Here is a 25,000-nt window from a genome sequence, read left to right as displayed (position 1 = left end):
ACTACTCTGAGACAATGGCAACTTCATGTCAGTGGAGAGGTATGTGTCTCGGCCGGTGTCTTTGTCTTCCAGAGAAAGGAGCATCACGCCATGTGAAATATACAGTACCAGTCAAAAGCTTGGACACATGTACTAATTTTCTTTATTTTCACTATTTTCTACATTGTAGAATAATAGTGAAGACATCAAAACTATGAAATAACACATATGGAATCATGTAGTAACCAAAAAAAGTGTTAAAACAAATCAAAAATATATTTTATATTTGAGATTCTTCAAAGTAGCCACCTTTTGCCTTGATGACAGCTTTGCGCACTCTTGGCATTCTCTCAACCAGCTACAAGAGGTAGTCACATGGAATGCATTTCAATTAACAGGTGTGCCTTGTTAAAAGTTAATTTGTGGAATTTCTTTCCTTCTTAATGCGTTTGAGTCAATCAGTTGTGTCGTGACAAGGTAGGGGTGGTATAGAGAAGATAGCCCTATTTGGTAAAAGTCAAGTCCATATTATGGCAAGAACAGCTCAAATAAGCAAAGAGAAATGACAGTCCATCATTTTTATTTATCTAAATAGGCAAGTCAGTTAAGAACAAATTCTTATTTACAATGACAGCCTAGATCAGGAGAACAACAGAGTTACCTTTGCAGCAGAGGATAAGTTCATTCAAGTTAACTGCACCTCATATTGCAGCCCAAATAAATGCTTCACAGAGTTCAAGTAACAGACACATATCAACATCAACTGTTCAGAGGAGACTGCATGAATCAGGCTTCATGGTCGAATTGCTGCAAAGAAACCACTACTAAAGGACACCAGTAAGAAGAAGAGACTTGCTTGGACCAAGAAACATGAACAATGGACATTAGACCTGTGGAAATCTGTCCTTTGGTCTGATGAGTCTAAATTTGAGATTTTGGGTTCCAACCGCTGTGTCTTTATGGGACGCAGAGTAGCTGAACGGATGATCTCCTCATGTGTGGTTCCCACCGTGAAGCTTGGAGGAGGAGGTGTGGTTCCCACCGTGAAGCATGGAGGACGAGGTGTGGTTCCCACCGTGAAGCTTGGAGGAGGAGGTGTGGTTCCCACCGTGAAGCTTGGAGGACGAGGTGTGCTGGTGTGTTTTTTTTGCTGGTGACACTGTCAGTGATTTATTTAGAATTCAAGGCACACTTAACCAGCATGGCTACCACAGCATTCTGCAGCGATACGCCATCCACTCTAGATTGCACTTAGTGGGACTATCATTTGTATTTCAACAGGACAAAGACCCAAAACACACCTCCAGGATGTTTAAGGGCTATTTGACCAAGGAGAGTGATCGAGTGATGCATCGGATGACCTGGCCTCCGCAATCACCCGACCTCAACCCAATTGAGATGGTTTGGGATGAGTTGGACTGCAGAGTGAAGGAAAAGCAGCCAGCAAGTGCTCAGCATATGTGGGAACTCCAAATGCCAAAAATGTGCAAAGCTGTCATCATGTCAAAGGGTGGCTACTTTGAAGAATCTCAAATATAAAATATATTTTGATTTGTTTAACACTTTTTTGGTTACTACATGATTCCATGTGTTATTTCATAGTTTTGATGTCTTCACTATTATCCTACAATGTAGAAAATAGTCAAAATAAAGAAAAACCCTTGAATGAGTAGGTGTGTCCAAACTTTTGACTGGTACTGCATGTGAAGTATAGATAGTTTTTTACATTTTGAGGAAATATCAAGGGTGAGTTTCCCAAAGCATTCATATCTAATGTGGTACATTACTTCTCTAAGTATTTACTGAGGACCATGTTCATACTTCTGAGATACGATGGAGCTACAAGAAACCCATTGTTACTAGTACTGACACTTGGCCTACCTACTGAATGCTGCGTATGCCGATGAAATATTAAGGTTGTTTTGGGAATAAGCCACAGGGAGTCCTTCCAGAATGAGGTTTTATCAGTATAAACATTTAATGAGGCAGTATGGCTTCCTTTAATGCCAGGCACGGTGTCAACCAATCACACGATCAGATTCTGTGGGCTGATTATGTTGACATCCCTTCTTCACTATTCAACCTTTCCTTGGAACATTTCCTTCTAATCCGATTGTGAAGATTTGAAATCATTCTAATTGATAAATTGCCCCAAATATATTCAGTAAATAAAAAAAGCAAGTGCCAATTTATTAAAACCGTAATATCAACTGGTTATATTATATCATGGAACACAATCTGTCATTGTCACGTTCTTCGTCCTCCTCGTCTGAGGAGGAATAGGAGATATCGGACCAATACGCAGCGTGGTGAGTATTCATATTTATTAGAATACTTTCAATAAAGAACAAAATCAATAAACTGACAAAATAAACGAAGACGCAACAGTCCCGAAAATAGTGAACACTAAACACAGGAATACACAAACAGGAACAATCACCCACAACCCACACTGACAAAACAGGCTACCTAAATATGGTTCCCAATCAGAGACAACGACAAACACCTGCCTCTGATTGAGAACCATATCAGGCCAAACACATAGAAATAGACAAACTAGACATACAACATAGAATGCCCACTCAGATCACACCCTGACCAAACAAAACATAGAAACATACAAAGCAAACTATGGTCAGGGCGTGACAGTCATATCAACTGGTTATATTATATCATGGAACACAATCTGCCATATCAACTGGTTATATTATATCATGGAACACAATCTGTCATATCAACTGGTTATATTATATAATGGAACACAGTCTGCCATATCAACTGGTTATATTATATAATGGAACACAATCTGCCATATCAACTGGTTATATTATATAATGGAACACAATCTGCAATATCAACTGGTTATATTATATCATGGAACACAATCTGTCATATCAACTGGTTATATTATATAATGGAACACAATCTGTCATATCAACTGGTTATATTATATCATGGAACACAATCTGCCATATCAACTGGTTATATTATATAATGGAACACAATCTGCCATATCAACTGGTTATATTATATAATGGAACACAATCTGCAATATCAACTGGTTATATTATATCATGGAACACAGTCTGCCATATCAACTGGTTATATTATATCATGGAACACAATCTGCCATATCAACTGGTTATATTATATAATGGAACACAATCTGCAATATCAACTGGTTATATTATATCCTGGAACACAATCTGCCATATCAACTGGTTATATTATATCATGGAACACAATCTGCAATATCAACTGGTTATATTATATCCTGGAACACAATCTGCCATATCAACTGGTTATATTATATCATGGAACACAATCTGCAATATCAACTGGTTATATTATATCCTGGAACACAATCTGTCATATCAACTGGTTATATTATATCATGGAACACAATCTGCAATATCAACTGGTTATATTATATCATGGAACACAATCTGCAATATCAACTGGTTATATTATATCATGGAAAACAATCTGTCATATCAACTGGTTATATTATATAATGGAACACAATCTGTCATATCAACTGGTTATATTATATCATGGAACACAATCTGCAATATCAACTGCTTATATTATATCATGGAACACAATCTGCAATATCAACTGGTTATATTATATCATGGAACACAATCTGTCATATCAACTGGTTATATTATATAATGGAACACAATCTGCCATATCAACTGGTTATATTATATAATGGAACACAATCTGTCATATCAACTGGTTATATTATATAATGGAACACAATCTGCCATATCAACTGGTTATATTATATCATGGAACACAATCTGCAATATCAACTGGTTATATTATATCCTGGAACACAATCTGTCATATCAACTGGTTATATTATATCATGGAACACAATCTGCAATATCAACTGGTTATATTATATCATGGAACACAATCTGCAATATCAACTGGTTATATTATATCATGGAACACAATCTGTCATATCAACTGGTTATATTATATAATGGAACACAATCTGCAATATCAACTGGTTATATTATATCATGGAACACAATCTGCAATATCAACTGGTTATATTATATCATGGAACACAATCTGTCATATCAACTGGTTATATTATATAATGGAACACAATCTGCAATATCAACTGGTTATATTATATAATGGAACACAATCTGCCATATCAACTGGTTATATTATATCATGGAACACAATCTGCCATATCAACTGGTTATATTATATCATGGAACACAATCTGCAATATCAACTGGTTATATTATATAATGGAACACAATCTGCCATATCAACTGGTTATATTATATCATGGAACACAATCTGTCATATCAACTGGTTATATTATATAATGGAACACAATCTGTCATATCAACTGGTTATATTATATCATGGAACACAATCTGTCATATCAACTGGTTATATTATATAATGGAACACAATCTTAAAAAGGTAGTAACCTCAGCAGTGGTGCGTTCATAGAAGTCTACGGCTGTGCAATGGCAGAGCCTCATTTAGTTCATTTAGAACCAAAACCTTTTCCAGTGTGAAGTGACGTGCATCTCGCGTCTGAAACAGTTACTCTCAAAGAGAGATCATTTGAAACAGGGCTCAGTTTGGTGAGTTGAAAGATCCTTTTTTCAGGGTTACAAACCAATATCTGTATTTTTTTACAATATACAGACGTTTGATTTAGTTTATTCTGCCTGTTCTTTGGAATAAAATGTAAAAAATGGATGAACAATTCCACATTGAACACTGCATGGGGATGAATTGTGACCATAACATCAGTTTGGTGAGTAGGCCTAGGCTTAATGATTCTGATGAAAATACGTTCTTTATCTTTATAAAACTAATGTTTGTGCATATTTTCAGTGTGGAACTTGTCTATGTTTAGGGGGGATTATAGCTTAGGCACTAGCAGTTCGCTAATTATTCCTAAATGGAAAATTGACAGGGCGCAATTATTCCAAAACTGTAGCTCGTTGTTGAAACACATATTTCCCTACTTCAATCAAACAGTCCATTTTGAATTTCTGATAAAACTGACGTCATTTGGTCAGGAATATAGCTTGTGTATCCCATCAGTTTGTCACGTGTGCTTCCTCTCCGGCCTCGAGGTCACCAGGCTGCTCATTATGGCGCACACCTGACACCATCGTTACGCGCACCTGCGTGTCATCAGACTCACCTGGACTCCACCACCTCCCTGATTACCTTCCTTATATCTGTCACTCCCTTTGGTTCCTTCCCCAGGTGTTATTGTTTCTGTTTCCTGTCTGTGCTGTTCGTGTTTCCTGTTTTCATCTATTAATGAAATGATTCACTCCCTGAACTTGCTTCCTGACTCCCAGCGCACAACGTTACACAGTTAGATCCGTTTTATTGACATTTATTTCTGTAGGCCTAACGGGAGCTTGTGTGTAGACACGGAGGGGAAAGGGAATTTAGGGAGAAGAACTGTGTGATTCTTGGCTTAGTGTCTTATTTGTTATGCCCCGCAAATACACAAGTACAATGGAACACCAGAGTCAAAGCAAATTAACGTTGTCTTCAGGACAAAAAATCATTTTCTTTCGCAAATAAAAATGTATTTGTCCGTTCGAGCAGTCACTAAGCACATTCCACATAATAGCTTTACAGTATTTGAAATATATATATATATATATATGTCTGGTTAAATATATACACCCATTCAGTACTCATGGCCATCCCTAGTATCCAATAGATGCCATAACAGTTCTGTCAGAGAAATACAGGTTAGAGACACAAACAAATACAAGTTATCACTGTTTATACTCCTTGAACTGAGCTGCCTGGGCCTCTTTAGCCTCACCCTGGATGTCAGTCAGTACTACAGTGGGGACTACAGTGGGGACTACAGTGGGGACTACAGTGGGGACTACAGTGGGGACTACAGTCAGTACTACAGTGGGGACTACAGTGGGGACTACAGTGGGGACTACAGTGGGGACTACAGTGGGGACTACAGTGGGGACTACAGTGGGGACTACAGTCAGTACTACAGTGGGGACTACAGTGGGGACTACAGTGGGGACTACAGTGGGGACTACAGTCAGTACTACAGTGGGGACTACAGTGGGGACTACAGTGGGTACTACAGTGGGGACTACAGTCAGTACTACAGTGGGTACTACAGTCAGTACTACAGTCAGTACTACAGTGGGGACTACAGTGGGGACTACAGTGGGGACTACAGTGGGGACTACAGTGGGGACTACAGTGGGGACTACAGTCAGTACTACAGTGGGGACTACAGTCAGAACTACAGTGGGGACTACAGTGGGGACTACAGTGGGGACTACAGTCAGAACTACAGTGGGGACTACAGTCAGTACTACAGTGGGGACTACAGTCAGAACTACAGTGGGGACTACAGTGGGGACTACAGTCAGTACTACAGTGGGGACTACAGTGGGGACTACAGTGGGGACTACAGTGGGGACTACAGTCAGTACTACAGTGGGGACTACAGTGGGGACTACAGTCAGTACTACAGTGGGGACTACAGTCAGAACTACAGTGGGGACTACAGTGGGGACTACAGTCAGTACTACAGTGGGGACTACAGTGGGGACTACAGTGGGGACTACAGTCAGTACTACAGTGGGGACTACAGTGGGGACTACAGTCAGTACTACAGTGGGGACTACAGTGGGGACTACAGTCAGAACTACAGTGGGGACTACAGTGGGGACTACAGTGGGGACTACAGTGGGGACTACAGTGGGGACTACAGTCAGTACTACAGTGGGGACTACAGTCAGTACTACAGTGGGGACTACAGTGGGGACTACAGTCAGTACTACAGTGGGGACTACAGTGGGGACTACAGTCAGTACTACAGTGGGGACTACAGTGGGGACTACAGTCAGTACTACAGTCAGAACTACAGTGGGTACTACAGTGGGGACTACAGTCAGTACTACAGTGGGGACTACAGTGGGGACTACAGTGGGGACTACAGTCAGTACTACAGTGGGGACTACAGTGGGGACTACAGTCAGTACTACAGTGGGTACTACAGTCAGAACTACAGTGGGGACTACAGTGGGGACTACAGTGGGGACTACAGTGGGGACTACAGTGGGTACTACAGTGGGGACTACAGTGGGTACTACAGTGGGTACTACAGTGGGGACTACAGTGGGGACTACAGTCAGTACTACAGTGGGGACTACAGTCAGAACTACAGTGGGGACTACAGTGGGGACTACAGTCAGTACTACAGTGGGGACTACAGTGGGGACTACAGTCAGAACTACAGTGGGGACTACAGTGGGGACTACAGTGGGGACTACAGTGGGGACTACAGTCAGTACTACAGTGGGGACTACAGTCAGTACTACAGTGGGGACTACAGTGGGGACTACAGTCAGTACTACAGTGGGGACTACAGTGGGGACTACAGTCAGTACTACAGTGGGTACTACAGTGGGGACTACAGTCAGTACTACAGTGGGGACTACAGTGGGGACTACAGTCAGAACTACAGTGGGGACTACAGTGGGGACTACAGTCAGTACTACAGTGGGGACTACAGTGGGGACTACAGTCAGAACTACAGTGGGGACTACAGTGGGGACTACAGTGGGGACTACAGTGGGGACTACAGTGGGGACTACAGTCAGTACTACAGTGGGGACTACAGTCAGTACTACAGTGGGGACTACAGTGGGGACTACAGTCAGTACTACAGTGGGGACTACAGTGGGGACTACAGTCAGTACTACAGTGGGGACTACAGTGGGGACTACAGTCAGTACTACAGTCAGAACTACAGTGGGTACTACAGTGGGGACTACAGTCAGTACTACAGTGGGGACTACAGTGGGGACTACAGTGGGGACTACAGTGGGGACTACAGTCAGTACTACAGTGGGGACTACAGTGGGGACTACAGTCAGTACTACAGTGGGTACTACAGTCAGAACTACAGTGGGGACTACAGTGGGGACTACAGTGGGGACTACAGTGGGGACTACAGTGGGGACTACAGTGGGGACTACAGTCAGTACTACAGTGGGGACTACAGTCAGTACTACAGTGGGGACTACAGTCAGTACTACAGTCAGTACTACAGTGGGGACTACAGTGGGGACTACAGTGGGGACTACAGTGGGGACTACAGTGGGGACTACAGTGGGGACTACAGTCAGTACTACAGTGGGGACTACAGTCAGAACTACAGTGGGGACTACAGTGGGGACTACAGTGGGGACTACAGTGGGGACTACAGTGCAACGAGGCCTGGCAGAACAAATCCAATGTGCCCTCATCCATTCACCCGTCCCCTGCCTGCTGACTGTCTGCCTGAGCCCCTCCCAGGGAAAGACCACACTACCACACTACAGGATAACACAGGGACTGTTAGACTACACTATTACACTACAAGATAACACAGGGACTATTAGACTACCCTACAGGATAACACAGGGACTATTAGACTACACTACTACACTACAGGATAACACAGGGACCATTAGACTACACTACTACACTACAGGATAACACAGGGACTATTAGACTACACTACTACACTACAGGATAACACAGGGACTATTAGACTACACTACTACACTACAGGATAACACAGGGACAATTAGACTACACTACTACACTACAGGATAACACAGGGACTATTAGACTACACTACTACACTACAGGATAACACAGGGACGATTAGACTACACTACTACACTACAGGATAACACAGGGACCATTAGACTACACTACTACACTACAGGATAACACAGGGACTATTAGACTACACTACTACACTACAGGATAACACAGGGACTATTAGACTACACTACTACACTACAGGATAACACAGGGACAATTAGACTACACTACTACACTACAGGATAACACAGGGACTATTAGACTACACTACTACACTACAGGATAACACAGGGACTATTAGACTACACTACTACACTACAGGATAACACAGGGACCATTAGACTACACTACTACACTACAGGATAACACAGGGACTATTAGACTACACTACTACACTACAGGATAACACAGGGACTATTAGACTACACTACTACACTACAGGATAACACAGGGACTATTAGACTACACTACTACACTACAGGATAACACAGGGACTATTAGACTACACTACTACACTACAGGATAACACAGGGACAATTAGACTACACTACTACACTACAGGATAACACAGGGACTATTAGACTACACTACTACACTACAGGATAACACAGGGACTATTAGACTACACTACTACACTACAGGATAACACAGGGACCATTAGACTACACTACTACACTACAGGATAACACAGGGACTATTAGACTACACTACTACACTACAGGATAACACAGGGACTATTAGACTACACTACTACACTACAGGATAACACAGGGACTGTTAGACTACACTACTACACTACAGGATAACACAGGGACTATTAGACTACACTACTACACTACAGGATAACACAGGGACTATTAGACTACACTACTACACTACAGGATAACACAGGGACCATTAGACTACACTACTACACTACAGGATAACACAGGGACTATTAGACTACACTACTACACTACAGGATAACACAGGGACAATTAGACTACACTACTACACTACAGGATAACACAGGGACTATTAGACTACACTACTACACTACAGGATAACACAGGGACTATTAGACTACACTACTACACTACAGGATAACACAGGGACTATTAGACTACACTACTACACTACAGGATAACACAGGGACTATTAGACTACACTACTACACTACAGGATAACACAGGGACCATTAGACTACACTACAGGATAACACAGGGACTATTAGACTACACTACTACACTACAGGATAACACAGGGACTATTAGACTACACTACTACACTACAGGATAACACAGGGACTATTAGACTACACTACTACACTACAGGATAACACAGGGACTATTAGACTACACTACTACACTACAGTATAACACAGGGACAATTAGACTACACTACTACACTACAGGATAACACAGGGACTATTAGACTACACTACTACACTACAGGATAACACAGGGACTATTAGACTACACTACTACACTACAGGATAACACAGGGACCATTAGACTACACTACTACACTACAGGATAACACAGGGACTATTAGACTACACTACTACACTACAGGATAACACAGGGACTATTAGACTACACTACTACACTACAGGATAACACAGGGACTATTAGACTACACTACTACACTACAGGATAACACAGGGACTATTAGACTACACTACTACACTACAGGATAACACAGGGACTATTAGACTACACTACTACACTACAGGATAACACAGGGACTATTAGACTACACTACTACACTACAGGATAACACAGGGACTATTAGAATACACTACTACACTACAGGATAACACAGGGACTATTATACTACACTACTACACTACAGGATAACACAGGGACTATTAGACTACACTACTACACTACAGGATAACACAGGGACTATTAGACTACACTACTACACTACAGGATAACACAGGGACTATTAGACTACACTACTACACTACAGGATAACACAGGGACTATTAGACTACACTACTACACTACAGGATAACACAGGGACGATTAGACCACACTACTACACTACAGGATAACACAGGGACTATTAGACTACACTACTACACTACAGGATAACACAGGGACTATTAGACTACATTACTACACTACAGGATAACACAGGGACTATTAGACTACACTACCACACTACAGGATAACACAGGGACTATTAGACTACACTACTACACTACAGGATAACACAGGGACTATTAGACTACACTACTACACTACAGGATAACACAGGGACTATTAGACTACACTACTACACTACAGGATAACACAGGGACTATTAGACTACACATTACACTACAGGATAACACAGGGACTATTAGACTACACTACTACACTACAGGATAACACAGGGACTATTAGACTACACTACTACACTACAGGATAACACAGGGACTATTAGACTACACTACAGGATAACACAGGGACTATTAGACTACACTGCTACACTACAGGATAACACAGGGACTATTAGACTACACTACTACACTACAGGATAACACAGGGACTGTTAGACTACACTACTACACTACAGGATAACACAGGGACTATTAGACTACACTACAGGATAACACAGGGACTATTAGACTACGGTAGATACTGCAAACAAATGAAGCTTCTCAACATCCATGCCTGGCAATGTACTAACTCCACCTCCTACAGTTCTCTTCATAAGGACACTGGCCAGTAACTCCACCTCCTACAGTTTTCTTCATAAGGACACTGGCCAGTAACTCCACCTCCTACAGTTCTCTTCATAAGGACACTAGCCAGTAACTCCACCTCCTACAGTTCTCTTCATAAGGACACTAGCCAGTAACTCCCCCTCCTACAGTTCTCTTCATAAGGACACTAGCCAGTAACTCCACCTCCTACAGTTATCTTCATAAGGACACTAGCCAGTAACTCCACCTCCTACAGTTCTCTTCATAAGGACACTAGCCAGTAACTCCCCCTCCTACAGTTCTCTTCATAAGGACAGCCAGTAACTCCACCTCCTACAGTTCTCTTCATAATGACACTAGCCAGTAACTCCACCTCCTACAGTTCTCTTCATAAGGACACTAGCCAGTAACCACACCTCCTACAGTTCTCTTCATAAGGACACTAGCCAGTAACTCCACCTCCTAAAGTTCTCTTCATAAGGACAGCCAGTACCTCCACCTCCTACAGTTCTCTTGATAAGGACACTGGCCAGTAACTCCACCTCCTACAGTTCTCTTCATAAGGACAGCCAGTAACTCCACCTCCTACAGTTCTCTTCATAAGGACACTAGCCAGTAACTCCACCTCATACAGTTCTCTTCATAAGGACACTGGCCAGTAACTCCACCTCCTACAGTTCTCTTCATAAGGACACTGGCCAGTAACTCCACCTCCTACAGTTCTCTTCATAAGGACACTAGCCAGTAACTCCACCTCCTACAGTTCTCTTCATAAGGACACTGGCCAGTAACTCAACCTCCTACAGTTCTCTTCATAAGGACACTAGCCAGTAACTCCACCTCATACAGTTCTCTTCATAAGGACACTAGCCAGTAACTCCACCTCCTACAGTTCTCTTCATAAGGACACTGGCCAGTAACTCCACCTCCTACAGTTCTCTTCATAAGGACACTAGCCAGTAACTCCACCTCCTACAGTTCTCTTCATAAGGACAGCCAGTAACTCCACCTCCTACAGTTCTCTTCATAAGGACACTGGCCAGTAACTCCACCTCCTACAGTTCTCTTCATAAGGACAGCCAGTAACTCCACCTCCTACAGTTCTCTTCATAAGGACACTAGCCAGTAACTCCACCTCCTACAGTTCTCTTCATAAGGACAGCCAGTAACTCCACCTCCTACAGTTCTCTTCATAAGGACACTAGCCAGTAACTCCACCTCCTACAGTTCTCTTCATAAGGACACTGGCCAGTAACTCCACCTCCTACAGTTCTCTTCATAAGGACACTAGCCAGTAACTCCACCTCCTACAGTTCTATTCATAAGGACACTAGCCAGTAACTCCACCTCCTACAGTTCTCTTCATAAGGACACTGGCCAGTAACTCCACCTCCTACAGTTCTCTTCATAAGGACACTAGCCAGTAACTCCACCTCTTACAGTTCTCTTCATAAGGACACTAGCCAGTAACTCCCCCTCCTACAGTTCTCTTCATAAGGACAGCCAGTAACTCCACCTCCTACAGTTCTCTTCATAAGGACACTAGCCAGTAACTCCCCCTCCTACAGTTCTCTTCATAAGGACACTAGCCAGTAACTCCACCTCCTACAGTTCTCTTCATAAGGACACTGGCCAGTAACTCAACCTCCTACAGTTCTCTTCATAAGGACACTAGCCAGTAACTCCACCTCCTACAGTTCTCTTCATAAGGACAGCCAGTAACTCCACCTCCTACAGTTCTCTTCATAAGGACACTAGCCAGTAACTCCACCTCCTACAGTTCTCTTCATAAGGACACTAGCTAGTAACTCCACCTCCTACAGTTCTCTTCATAAGGACACTAGCCAGTAACTCCACCTCCTACAGTTCTCTTCATAAGGATACTGGCCAGTAACTCCACCTCCTACAGTTCTCTTCATAAGGACACTGGCCAGTAACTCCACCTCCTACAGTTCTCTTCATAAGGACAGCCAGTAACTCCACCTCCTACAGTTCTCTTCATAAGGACACTAGCCAGTAACTCCACCTCCTACAGTTCTCTTCATAAGGACAGCCAGTAACTCCACCTCCTACAGTTCTCTTCATAAGGACACTAGCCAGTAACTCCACCTCCTACAGTTCTCTTCATAAGGACACTGGCCAGTAACTCCACCTCCTACAGTTCTCTTCATAAGGACACTAGCCAGTAACTCCACCTCCTACAGTTCTCTTCATAAGGACACTAGCCAGTAACTCCACCTCCTACAGTTCTCTTCATAAGGACACTGGCCAGTAACTCCACCTCCTACAGTTCTCTTCATAAGGACACTAGCCAGTAACTCCACCTCCTACAGTTCTCCTCATAAGGACACTAGCCAGTAACTCCACCTCCTACAGTTCTCTTGATAAGGACACTGGCCAGTAACTCCACCTCCTACAGTTATCTTCATAAGGACACTAGCCAGTAACTCCACCTCCTACAGTTCTCTTCATAAGGACACTAGCCAGTAACTCCACCTCTTACAGTTCTCTTCATAAGGACACTAGCCAGTAACTCCCCCTCCTACAGTTCTCTTCATAAGGACAGCCAGTAACTCCACCTCCTACAGTTCTCTTCATAAGGACACTAGCCAGTAACTCCACCTCCTACAGTTCTCTTCATAAGGACACTAGCCAGTAACTCCCCCTCCTACAGTTCTCTTCATAAGGACACTAGCCAGTAACTCCACCTCCTACAGTTCTCTTCATAAGGACACTGGCCAGTAACTCAACCTCCTACAGTTCTCTTCATAAGGACACTAGCCAGTAACTCCACCTCCTACAGTTCTCTTCATAAGGACAGCCAGTAACTCCACCTCCTACAGTTCTCTTCATAAGGACACTAGCCAGTAACTCCACCTCCTACAGTTCTCTTCATAAGGACACTAGCTAGTAACTCCACCTACAGTTCTCTTCATAAGGACACTAGCCAGTAACTCCACCTCCTACAGTTCTCTTCATAAGGATACTGGCCAGTAACTCCACCTCCTACAGTTCTCTTCATAAGGACAGCCAGTAACCACACCCCCTCACAAAAATCAAAAGTGCAACAAATTAGTTAGCGTTGTTCAGAACGTGTGACTAGCAAGTGGAGCCTAACATTAGTCATGCTGTGTCTGCAGTCACTCCAAATGTATTTTTTATTTATTTAACTAGGCAAGTCAGTTAATAACAAATTCTTATTTACAATGACGGCCTAGGAACAGTGGGAACTGCCTTGTTCAGGGACAGAACAACAGATTTTTACCTTGTCAGCTCGGGGATTCAATCTAGCAGCCTTTCGGTTACTGGCCCAACGCTCTAACCACTAGGCTACCTGCCGCCCCAATCTTCCTCAGAATGGATGGTGAAGTGAAACATAGGCTAGTTCAACTCTACAAATTATTTTCAGCCCCCACACAAGACAGGAACTATTTTCTATGAGTTGTGAGCTGAAAGCCATGCCCAGAGTTGAGTTTGGTTTGGGGGAGCTGGAGCACAAGCGTCCACAGCTGTGCCCAACTGTGCAAACAGAAACGCGTCTGGGAGAGAAAAGACAAATGAAAAGATGCAGTCTCTCTCTGCTGTCTCAAAATAGACCAGCCAGAAACAACACATGTAGATGACACAATCACAGGGAGGAGAGGAGAGCCAGCCCTCCATCTCTCCGTTTCTCCATCCAAAGAAACAATGACAGAATGGTAAACAAACTTCAACCAAGTAAAATACCCGTTCATCAAGACAACCTCAACCATCAGGCTGCCGAAGTGGAGGGCTGTGTGTGATTGGTTGGTCAGCCTGTCAATCAAGAGACCAAACATTCTTTTGACAAATGGTAAATTCTCACCAGGTATTAAATTCTATTATATTTCATCTGAAACATGTACTAGAAGATTCAGCTACTGAGGTGGGTGCTGTTCTGCATGATGGCTTTGACCAAGGCTGCATCCCAAATGGGACCCTATTCCCTATATAGTGCACTACATTTGACCAGGTCCTGCATAGGGTCTGGTCAAAAGTAGGACACTATGTAGGGAATAGGGTCCCATTTCAGACTCAGACCATATTACAGTGAGCAGAGAAATTAAATATTCATCAGGATTCAGGAAACCCCTTTCCACTAAAAAGGTTTCAGGCTAAAAATACACTTCATAACAGGATTTCTGAGAGGCTATTGGGGAACATTAGCATAATGGTAATAATTGAGATAAGAGGTAACTTGGACTGGAAAATATTTTCTGGGACATGGCCTGTATATTGCAGAGAAACTTTAGTGAACTTTTCATAAAAATGATTTAGCCTCATTTGCAAATTAGTCCAGATATTATTATTCTGAATTTATTATGATTCTGACTTGAATAGTTCAATTAATTCAATTAGTAAATAATTTCCCAACCTGTGAATGGAGGTGTCTGCCTACTAGAACTATTGCTAGATTCTAAAATGTCACCCTATTCTCTATTTGGTGCACTACTTTAGACCAGATCCCTATGGGCCCTATGAGCCCTGGTCAAAAGTAATGGACTATTGTCACGCCCTGGCCTTAGTTATCTTTGTTTTCTTTATTATTTTAGTTAGGTCAGGGTGTGACATGGGGGATGTATGTGTTTTGTATTGTCTAGGGTTTTTGTATGTTTATGGGGCAGTGTCTAGTCTAGGTGTATGTATGTCTATGGTTGCCTAGATTGATTCTCAATTAGAGACAGCTGTCTATCGTTGTCTCTGATTGGGAACCATATTTAGGCAGCCATATTCATTAGGTAGTTCGTGGGTGATTGTCTATGTCTATGTCGCATGTTAGCACATTGTTTCGATAGCTTCACGTTCGTCGTTTTATTGTTTTGTATAGTGTTCTTCATTTTTTCGTCTTCAATAAAAGAAGATGTATTGTTATCACGCTGCGCCTTGGTCCTCCTCTCTTCCACCATACGACGATCGTGACAACTATATACGGAATAGAGTGCCATTTGGGACGTACACTATTAACTTTTCCCCTTGCTCCAAATAGTTTCTCCCCAGGCCTGATCAACTGACCAACTAAGAGATGATCAATACAGGTTTGGCTGCAGCCTAATTAATCAATATGATGCGGAGTTGATGATGTCAATGGTTAAAGGTCCACGTTACAAACACTGCTACTGATTGACCTTGGTTCTGTTGCTTTGCCCTGCCCTGGACAACTATCAATAAACTACAAGGTTTTGTTGCTTTGCCCTGCCCTGGACAACTATCAATAAACTACACGTTTCTGTTGCTCTGCCCTGGACAACTATCAATAAACTACAAGGTTTTGTTGCTTTGCCTTGCCCTGGACAACTATCAATAAACTACACGTTTCTGTTGCTCTGCCCAGGACAACTATCAATAAACTACAAGGTTCTGTTGCCCTGCCCTGGACAACTATCAATAAACTACAAGGTTCTGTTGCCCTGCCCTGCCCTGGACAACTATCAATAAACTACAAGGTTTTGTTGCTTTGCCCTGCCCTGGACAACTATCAATAAACTACACGTTTCTGTTGCTCTGCCCTGGACAACTATCAATAAACTACAAGGTTTTGTTGCTTTGCCCTGCCCTGGACAACTATCAATAAACTACACGTTTCTGTTGCTCTGCCCAGGACAACTATCAATAAACTACAAGGTTCTGTTGCCCTGCCCTGGACAACTATCAATAAACTACAAGGTTCTGTTGCCCTGCCCTGCCCTGGACAACTATCAATAAACTACAAGGTTCTGTTGCCCTGCCCTGCCCTGGACAACTATCAATAAACTACATGTTTCTGTTGCTCTGCCCTGGACAACTATCAATAAACTACAAGGTTCTGTTGCTCTGCCCTGGACAACTATCAATAAACTACACGTTTCTGTTGCTCTGCCCAGGACAACTATCAATAAACTACAAGGTTCTGTTGCCCTGCCCTGGACAACTATCAATAAACTACAAGGTTCTGTTGCCCTGCCCTGCCCTGGACAACTATCAATAAACTACAAGGTTCTGTTGCCCTGCCCTGCCCTGGACAACTATCAATAAACTACATGTTTCTGTTGCTCTGCCCTGGACAACTATCAATAAACTACAAGGTTCTGTTGCTCTGCCCTGGACAACTATCAATAAACTACAAGGTTCTGTTGCCCTGCCCTGCCCAGGACAACTATCAATAAACATTACATTTACATTTACATTTACATTTAATAAACTACAAGGTTCTGTTGCCCTGCCCTGCCCTGGACAACTATCAATAAACTACAAGGTTCTGTTGCTTTGCCCTGGACAACTATAAATAAACTACATGTTTCTGTTGCTCTGCCCTGCCCTGGACAACTATCAATAAACTACAAGGTTCTGTTGCTCTGCCCTGGACAACTATCAATAAACTACAAGGTTCTGTTGCTCTGCCCTGGACAACTATTAATAAACTACAAGGTTCTGTTGCTCTGCCCTGGACAACTATCAATAAACTACACGTTTCTGTTGCTCTGCCCTGCCCTGGACAACTATCAATAAACTACACGTTTCTGTTGCTCTGCCCTGGACAACTATCAATAAACTACACGTTTCTGTTGCTTTGCCCTGGACAACTATCAATAAACTACACGTTTCTGTTGCTCTGCCCTGGACAACTATCAATAAACTACATGTTTCTGTTGCTCTGCCCTGGACAACTATCAATAAACTACATGTTTCTGTTGCTCTGCCCTGGACAACTATCAATAAACTACATGTTTCTGTTGCTCTGCCCTGGACAACTATCAATAAACTACACGTTTCTGTTGCTCTGCCCTGGACAACTATCAATAAACTACATGTTTCTGTTGCTTTGCCCTGGACAACTATCAATAAACTACAGGGTTCTGTTGCTCTGCCCTGGACAACTATCAATAAACTACACGTTTCTGTTGCTTTGCCCTGCCCTGGACAACTATCAATAAACTACACGTTTCTGTTGCTCTGCCCTGGACAACTATCAATAAACTACACGTTTCTGTTGCTCTGCCCTGCCCTGGACAACTATCAATAAACTACACGTTTCTGTTGCTCTGCCCTGGACAACTATCAATAAACTACACGTTTCTGTTGCTTTGCCCTGGACAACTATCAATAAACTACACGTTTCTGTTGCTCTGCCCTGGACAACTATCAATAAACTACACGTTTCTGTTGCCCTGCCCTGGACAACTATCAATAAACTACATGTTTCTGTTGCTCTGCCCTGGACAACTATCAATAAACTACACGTTTCTGTTGCTCTGCCCTGGACAACTATCAATAAACTACACGTTTCTGTTGCTCTGCCCTGCCCTGGACAACTATCAATAAACTACACGTTTCTGTTGCTCTGCCCTGGACAACTATCAATAAACTACACGTTTCTGTTGCTCTGCCCTGCCCTGGACAACTATCAATAAACTACACGTTTCTGTTGCTCTGCCCTGGACAACTATCAATAAACTACATGTTTCTGTTGCTCTGCCCTGGACAACTATCAATAAACTACACGTTTCTGTTGCTCTGCCCTGCCCTGGACAACTATCAATAAACTACAAGGTTTGTAGTGAGTTCAACATGATTTCCATGTAGTGAATCAGTAAGTTGATCCTATTGTTCCAAACGACACTGGGCTTTATGTCAGGGCCTAATCAAAATATGTCCCCGTGAAGACAATGACCAAAAGTTAACTTTTTGCACACCACACATTCCATCAAAGAAATAGATCAGCCCCGGGTATCAGATTCTGCCTGTCTATGGATCTCTGCAGGCTTAATCTCTTAAAAACATGACGTCCTTTCATCAGAACCCACACACTGTAACGGGCCTACTGTGCATTCAGACAGTATTCAGACCCCTTCACTTAAAATGGATTAAATAAAACAATCTATACACAATACTCCATAATGACAAAGCACATTTTTTAAATATATTTTTTAAACAAATGTATAAAATATAAAAACTGAAATACCTTATTTACATAAGTATTCAGACCCTTTGCTATGAGACTGGAAATTGAGCTCAGGTGCATCCGGTTTCCATTGATCATCCTTGAGCTGTTTCTAGAACTTCATTGGAGTCCACCTGTGGTAAATTCAATTGATTGGACATGATTTGGAAAGGCACACACCTGTCTATATAAGGTCCCACTGTTGACAGTGCATGTCAGAGCAAAAACCAAGCCATGAGTTCGAAGGAATTTACCTTTGAGCTCCGAGAAAGGATTGTGTAGAGGCACAGATCTGGGGGAGCATTGAAGGTCCCCAAGAACACAGTGGCCTCAATCATTCTTAAATGGAAGAAGTTTGGAACCACCAAAACTCTTCTTAGAGCTGGCCGCCCTGCCAAACAACGCCCAGCAATCGGGGGAGAAGGGCCTTGGTCAGGGTGGTGACCAAGAACCCGATGGTTACTCTGACAGAGCTCCAGAGTTCCTCTGTGGAGATGGGAGAACCTTCCAGAAGGACAACCATCTCTGCAGCACTCCACCAATCAGGTCTTTATGGTAGAGTGACCAGACGGAAGCCACTCAATAAAAGGCACATGACATCCCGCTTGGAGTTTGGCAAAAGGCACCTAAAGGACTCTCAGACCATGAGAAACAAGATTTTATGGTCTGATGAAATCAAGATTGAACTCTTTGGCCTGAATGCCAAGCATCACATCTGGAGGAAACCAGGCATCGCTCATCACCTGGCCATTACCATCCCTACGGTGAAGCATGGTGGTGGCACCATCCCTACGGTGAAACATGGTGGTGGCACCATCCCTACCGTGAAGCATGGTGGTGGCACCATCCCTACGGTGAAGCATGGTGGTGGCACCATCCCTACCGTGAAGCATGGTGGTGGCACCATCCCTACCGTGAAGCATGGTGGTGGCACCATCCCTACGGTGAAGCATGGTGGTAGCACCATCCCTACGGTGAAGCATGGTGGTGGCACCATCCCTACGGTGAAGCATGGTGGTGGCACCATCCGTACGGTGAAGCATGGTGGTGGCAGCATCCCTACGGTGAAGCATGGTGGTGGCACCATCCCTACCGTGAAGCATGGTGGTGGCACCATCCCTATGGTGAAGCATGGTGGTGGCACCATCCCTACGGTGAAGCATGGTGGTGGCACCATCCCTACGGTGAAGCATGGTGGTGGCACCATCCCTACCGTGAAGCATGGTGGTGGCACCATCCCTATGGTGAAGCATGGTGGTGGCACCATCCATACGGTGAAGCATGGTGGTGGCACCATCCCTACGGTGAAGCATGGTGGTAGCACCATCCCTACGGTGAAGCATGGTGGTGGCACCATCCCTACGGTGAAGCATGGTGGTGGCACCATCCCTACGGGGAAGCATGGTGGTGGCACCATCCCTACGGTGAAGCATGGTGGTGGCAGCATCACGATGTGGGGATGTTTTTCAGCGGCAAGGACTGGGAGACAAGTAAAGACCGAGGAAAAGATGAACGGAGCAAAGTACATAGAGATCCTTCATGAAAACCTGCTCCAGGACCTCATACAGGGTCGAAGGTTCACCTTCCAACAGAACAACGACCCTAAGCACACAGCCAAGACAACGCAGGAGTGGCTTAGGGACAAGTCTCTGAATATCCTTGAGTGGCTCAGCCAGAGCCCAGACTTGAACCCAATCCAACATCTCTGGAGAGACCTGAAAACAGCTGTGCAGCGACGCTCCCCAACCACCCTGACAGAGCTTGAGAGGATCTGCAGAGAAGAATAGGAGAAAATCCCCAAATACAGGTGTGCCAAGCTTGTAGCATCATACCCAAGAAGACCCGAGGCTGTAATCACTGTCAAAGGTGCTTCATCAAAGCTCTGAGTAAAGGGTCTGAAAACGTATTTAATGTGATATTTCCATTTTTTTTTTATATACATTTGCAAAAATGTCTAAAAATCTGTATTTGCTTTGTCATTATGGCGTATTGTGGGTAGATTGATGAGAAAAAACAACTATTTAATCAATTTTAGAATTTTAGACCTTAAACGTGTCCAGTGGGTTGTGACCAATATTTTGTTTCATTTCCTCCAGTTTTACTCGGCAAAAATAGAGTAGGACTGAGTCTATCATATAAAATAGTGACTCATCTTTGCCAGAACAATAGTTTTCCTGGCGATTTGATTGATCATTGTCATATTTCAGATAGGCCTAGTTTGGGTGGCTTCTGGCTAGATGTTTAAATATAGCTGTAACATCGCACTGCCTTTAATATTACGGAACGAAGATGCCTAAATGTGAGGAAGCACAGCAAGCAGGCTGCCATCCAAAGTGGTGCAGACAGAACATGCTTTCCATCTGATCCTGCAACCTCCACTACAAGTAGGCTGGATGATTCTGCTCTAGACTCTAGAGAAGTGACATGATACAGTCCTAGTTGATTCTGCTCTAGACTCTAGAGAAGTGAAATGATATATCCCTAGTTGATTCTGCTCTAGACTCTAGAGAAGTGACATGATATAGCCCTAGTTGATTCTGCTCTAGACTCCAGAGAAGTAACATGATACAGCCCTAGTTGATTCTGCTCTAGACTCTAGAGAAGTGACATGATACAGCCCTAGTTGATTCTGCTCTAGACTCCAGAGAAGTGACATGATATAGCCCTAGTTGATTCTGCTCTAGACTCCAGAGAAGTGACATGATATATCCCTAGTTGATTCTGCTCTAGACTCTAGAGAAGTGACATGATACAGCCCTAGTTGATTCTGCTCTAGACTCCAGAGAAGTGACATGATATATCCCTAGTTGATTCTGCTCTAGACTCTAGAGAAGTGACATGATACAGCCCTAGTTGATTCTGCTCTAGACTCCAGAGAAGTGACATGATATAGCCCTAGTTGATTCTGCTTGCTCTAGACTCTAGAGAAGTGACATGATATATCCCTAGTTGATTCTACTCTAGACTCTAGAGAAGTGACATGATACAGCCCTAGTTGATTCTGCTCTAGACTCTAGAGAAGTGACATCATACAGTCCTAGTTGATTCTGCTCTAGACTCTAGAGAAGTGACATGATACAGCCCTAGTTGATTCTGCTCTAGACTCCAGAGAAGTGACATGATACAGCCCTAGTTGATTCTGCTCTAGACTCTAGAGAAGTAACATGATATAGCCCTAGTTGATTCTGCTTGCTCTAGACTCTAGAGAAGTGACATGATACAGCCCTAGTTGATTCTGCTCTAGACTCTAGAGAAGTGACATCATACAGTCCTAGTTGATTCTGCTCTAGACTCTAGAGAAGTGACATGATACAGCCCTAGTTGATTCTGCTCTAGACTCTAGAGAAGTAACATGATACAGCCCTAGTTGATTCTGCTCTAGACTCTAGAGAAGTGACATCATACAGTCCTAGTTGATTCTGCTCTAGACTCTAGAGAAGTGACATGATACAGCCCTAGTTGATTCTGCTCTAGACTCCAGAGAAGTGACATGATATAGCCCTAGTTGATTCTGCTCTAGACTCTAGAGAAGTGACATGATACAGCCCTAGTTGATTCTGCTCTAGACTCCAGAGAAGTGACATGATATAGCCCTAGTTGATTCTGCTCTAGACTCTAGAGAAGTGACATGATACAGCCCTAGTTGATTCTGCTCTAGACTCCAGAGAAGTGACATGATACAGCCCTAGTTGATTCTGCTCTAGACTCTAGAGAAGTGACATGATACAGCCCTAGTTGATTCTGCTCTAGACTCTAGAGAAGTAACATGATACAGCCCTAGTTGATTCTGCTCTAGACTCTAGAGAAGTGACATCATACAGTCCTAGTTGATTCTGCTCTAGACTCTAGAGAAGTGACATGATACAGCCCTAGTTGATTCTGCTCTAGACTCCAGAGAAGTGACATGATATATCCCTAGTTGATTCTGCTCTAGACTCTAGAGAAGTGACATGATACAGCCCTAGTTGATTCTGCTCTAGACTCCAGAGAAGTGACATGATATAGCCCTAGTTGATTCTGCTCTAGACTCTAGAGAAGTGACATGATACAGCCCTAGTTGATTCTGCTCTAGACTCCAGAGAAGTGACATGATACAGCCCTAGTTGATTCTGCTCTAGACTCTAGAGAAGTGACATGATACAGCCCTAGTTGATTCTTCTCTAGACTCTAGAGAGGTGACATGATACAGCCCTAGATGATTATTCTCTAGACTCTAGAGAGGTGACATGATACAGCCCTAGATGATTCTGCTCTAGACTCTAGAGAAGTGACATGATACAGCCCTAGATGATTCTTCTCTAGACTCTAGAGAGGTGACATGATACAGCCCTAGATGATTCTGCTCTAGACTCTAGAGAAGTGACATGATACAGCCCTAGTTGATTCTTCTCTAGACTCTAGAGAAGTGACATGATACAGCCCTAGTTGATTCTGCTCTAGACTCTAGAGAAGTGACATGATACAGCCCTAGTTGATTCTTCTCTAGACTCTAGAGAAGTGACATGATACAGCCCTAGTTGATTCTGCTCTAGACTCTAGAGAAGTGACATGATACAGCCCTAGTTGATTCTGCTCTAGACTCTAGAGAAGTGACATGATACAGCCCTAGTTGATTCTGCTCTAGACTCTAGAGAAGTGACATGATACAGCCCTAGTTGATTCTGCTCTAGACTCTAGAGAAGTGACATGATACAGCCCTAGTTGATTCTGCTCTAGACTCTAGAGAAGTGACATGATATATCCCTAGTTGATTCTTCTCTAGACTCCAGAGAAGTGACATGATACAGCCCTAGTTGATTCTGCTCTAGACTCCAGAGAAGTGACATGATATAGCCCTAGTTGATTCTGCTCTAGACTCCAGAGAAGTAACATGATACAGCCCTAGTTGATATTTGCTGCTAACATTAATGACTTTCAGCTCCAAATGCAAGTACAGGATGCAGTTTATTTCTATAGCCAGTCTTGCATTTTGAAAATGCATCACCTTTTATGTCTGTAATGACAGGCTACATTTGCGCAGCGATTTCACGCGCATGTTCACGTGTGCAGAAAATTGCACTAGCTTCAAACAGCTGAAAATACAATATTTTGGGTTATGGAAAATATATTTCACAGCGCTTTAGATGGTACAATGATTCACTAAACTATACTTGCCTGTTTTGTCACATAAACTGAAATTAGGCAAACTATTTGAATTTTAGCAACCAGGTAAGCGGTTTCAGCATATTGCACCTTAAGGATGAAGAGTACCTGTTATAAACATGTATACCTTAAGGATGAGAACCTGTTATAAACATGTATACCTTAAGGATGAAGAGTACCTGTTATAAACATGTATACAGTGATCCCTCGCCACTTCGCGGTTCACTTATCGCGGATTCGCTATTTCGCGGATTTTCATAATGCATTTTTTTTTTTTTTTGGTGCATTGTGCTCTGCATTCTGATTCGCTAAAAACTCACTCCCGCTTCTTGTATCAAAACATGCTACGAATTGTGCTATCATTTTGTCGTCTCGTGCAGTTATGTGTACGTACATAAAACAGCTTGGCAAATTTACATTAAGTTGGCCAAATTATCTTGTAATTTCGAACATCTCCTAAACCCATAATGTCGACGAAACGGCCTACACGTGAGTCACTGTATTTGTATACATGTAATAGTTGCTAATTGTAAAAAAAAAAAAAGTTTTCTATTTCGCGGATTTCACTTATCGCGGGTCATTTTCGGAACGTAACCCCCGCGATAAACGAGGGATTACTG

At 42.9% G+C, this 25,000-nt stretch overlaps 1 protein-coding gene across 8 annotated transcripts in view; it reads right to left on the bottom strand.

The window, feature by feature from the left end:
- The window catches only part of cdkl5 (cyclin dependent kinase like 5), a 71,542-nt gene that overhangs the window by 32,511 nt on the left and 14,031 nt on the right, over positions 1-25,000 (bottom strand). The gene's annotated exons all lie outside the window — the stretch shown is intronic.

The sequence above is a fragment of the Salvelinus alpinus genome, chromosome 10 (assembly GCF_045679555.1).
Source record: "Salvelinus alpinus chromosome 10, SLU_Salpinus.1, whole genome shotgun sequence".
NCBI lineage: Eukaryota > Metazoa > Chordata > Actinopteri > Salmoniformes > Salmonidae > Salvelinus > Salvelinus alpinus.
Note: the sequence above shows the minus strand (reverse complement) of the source record. Positions and strands in the feature narration are given on the sequence as shown.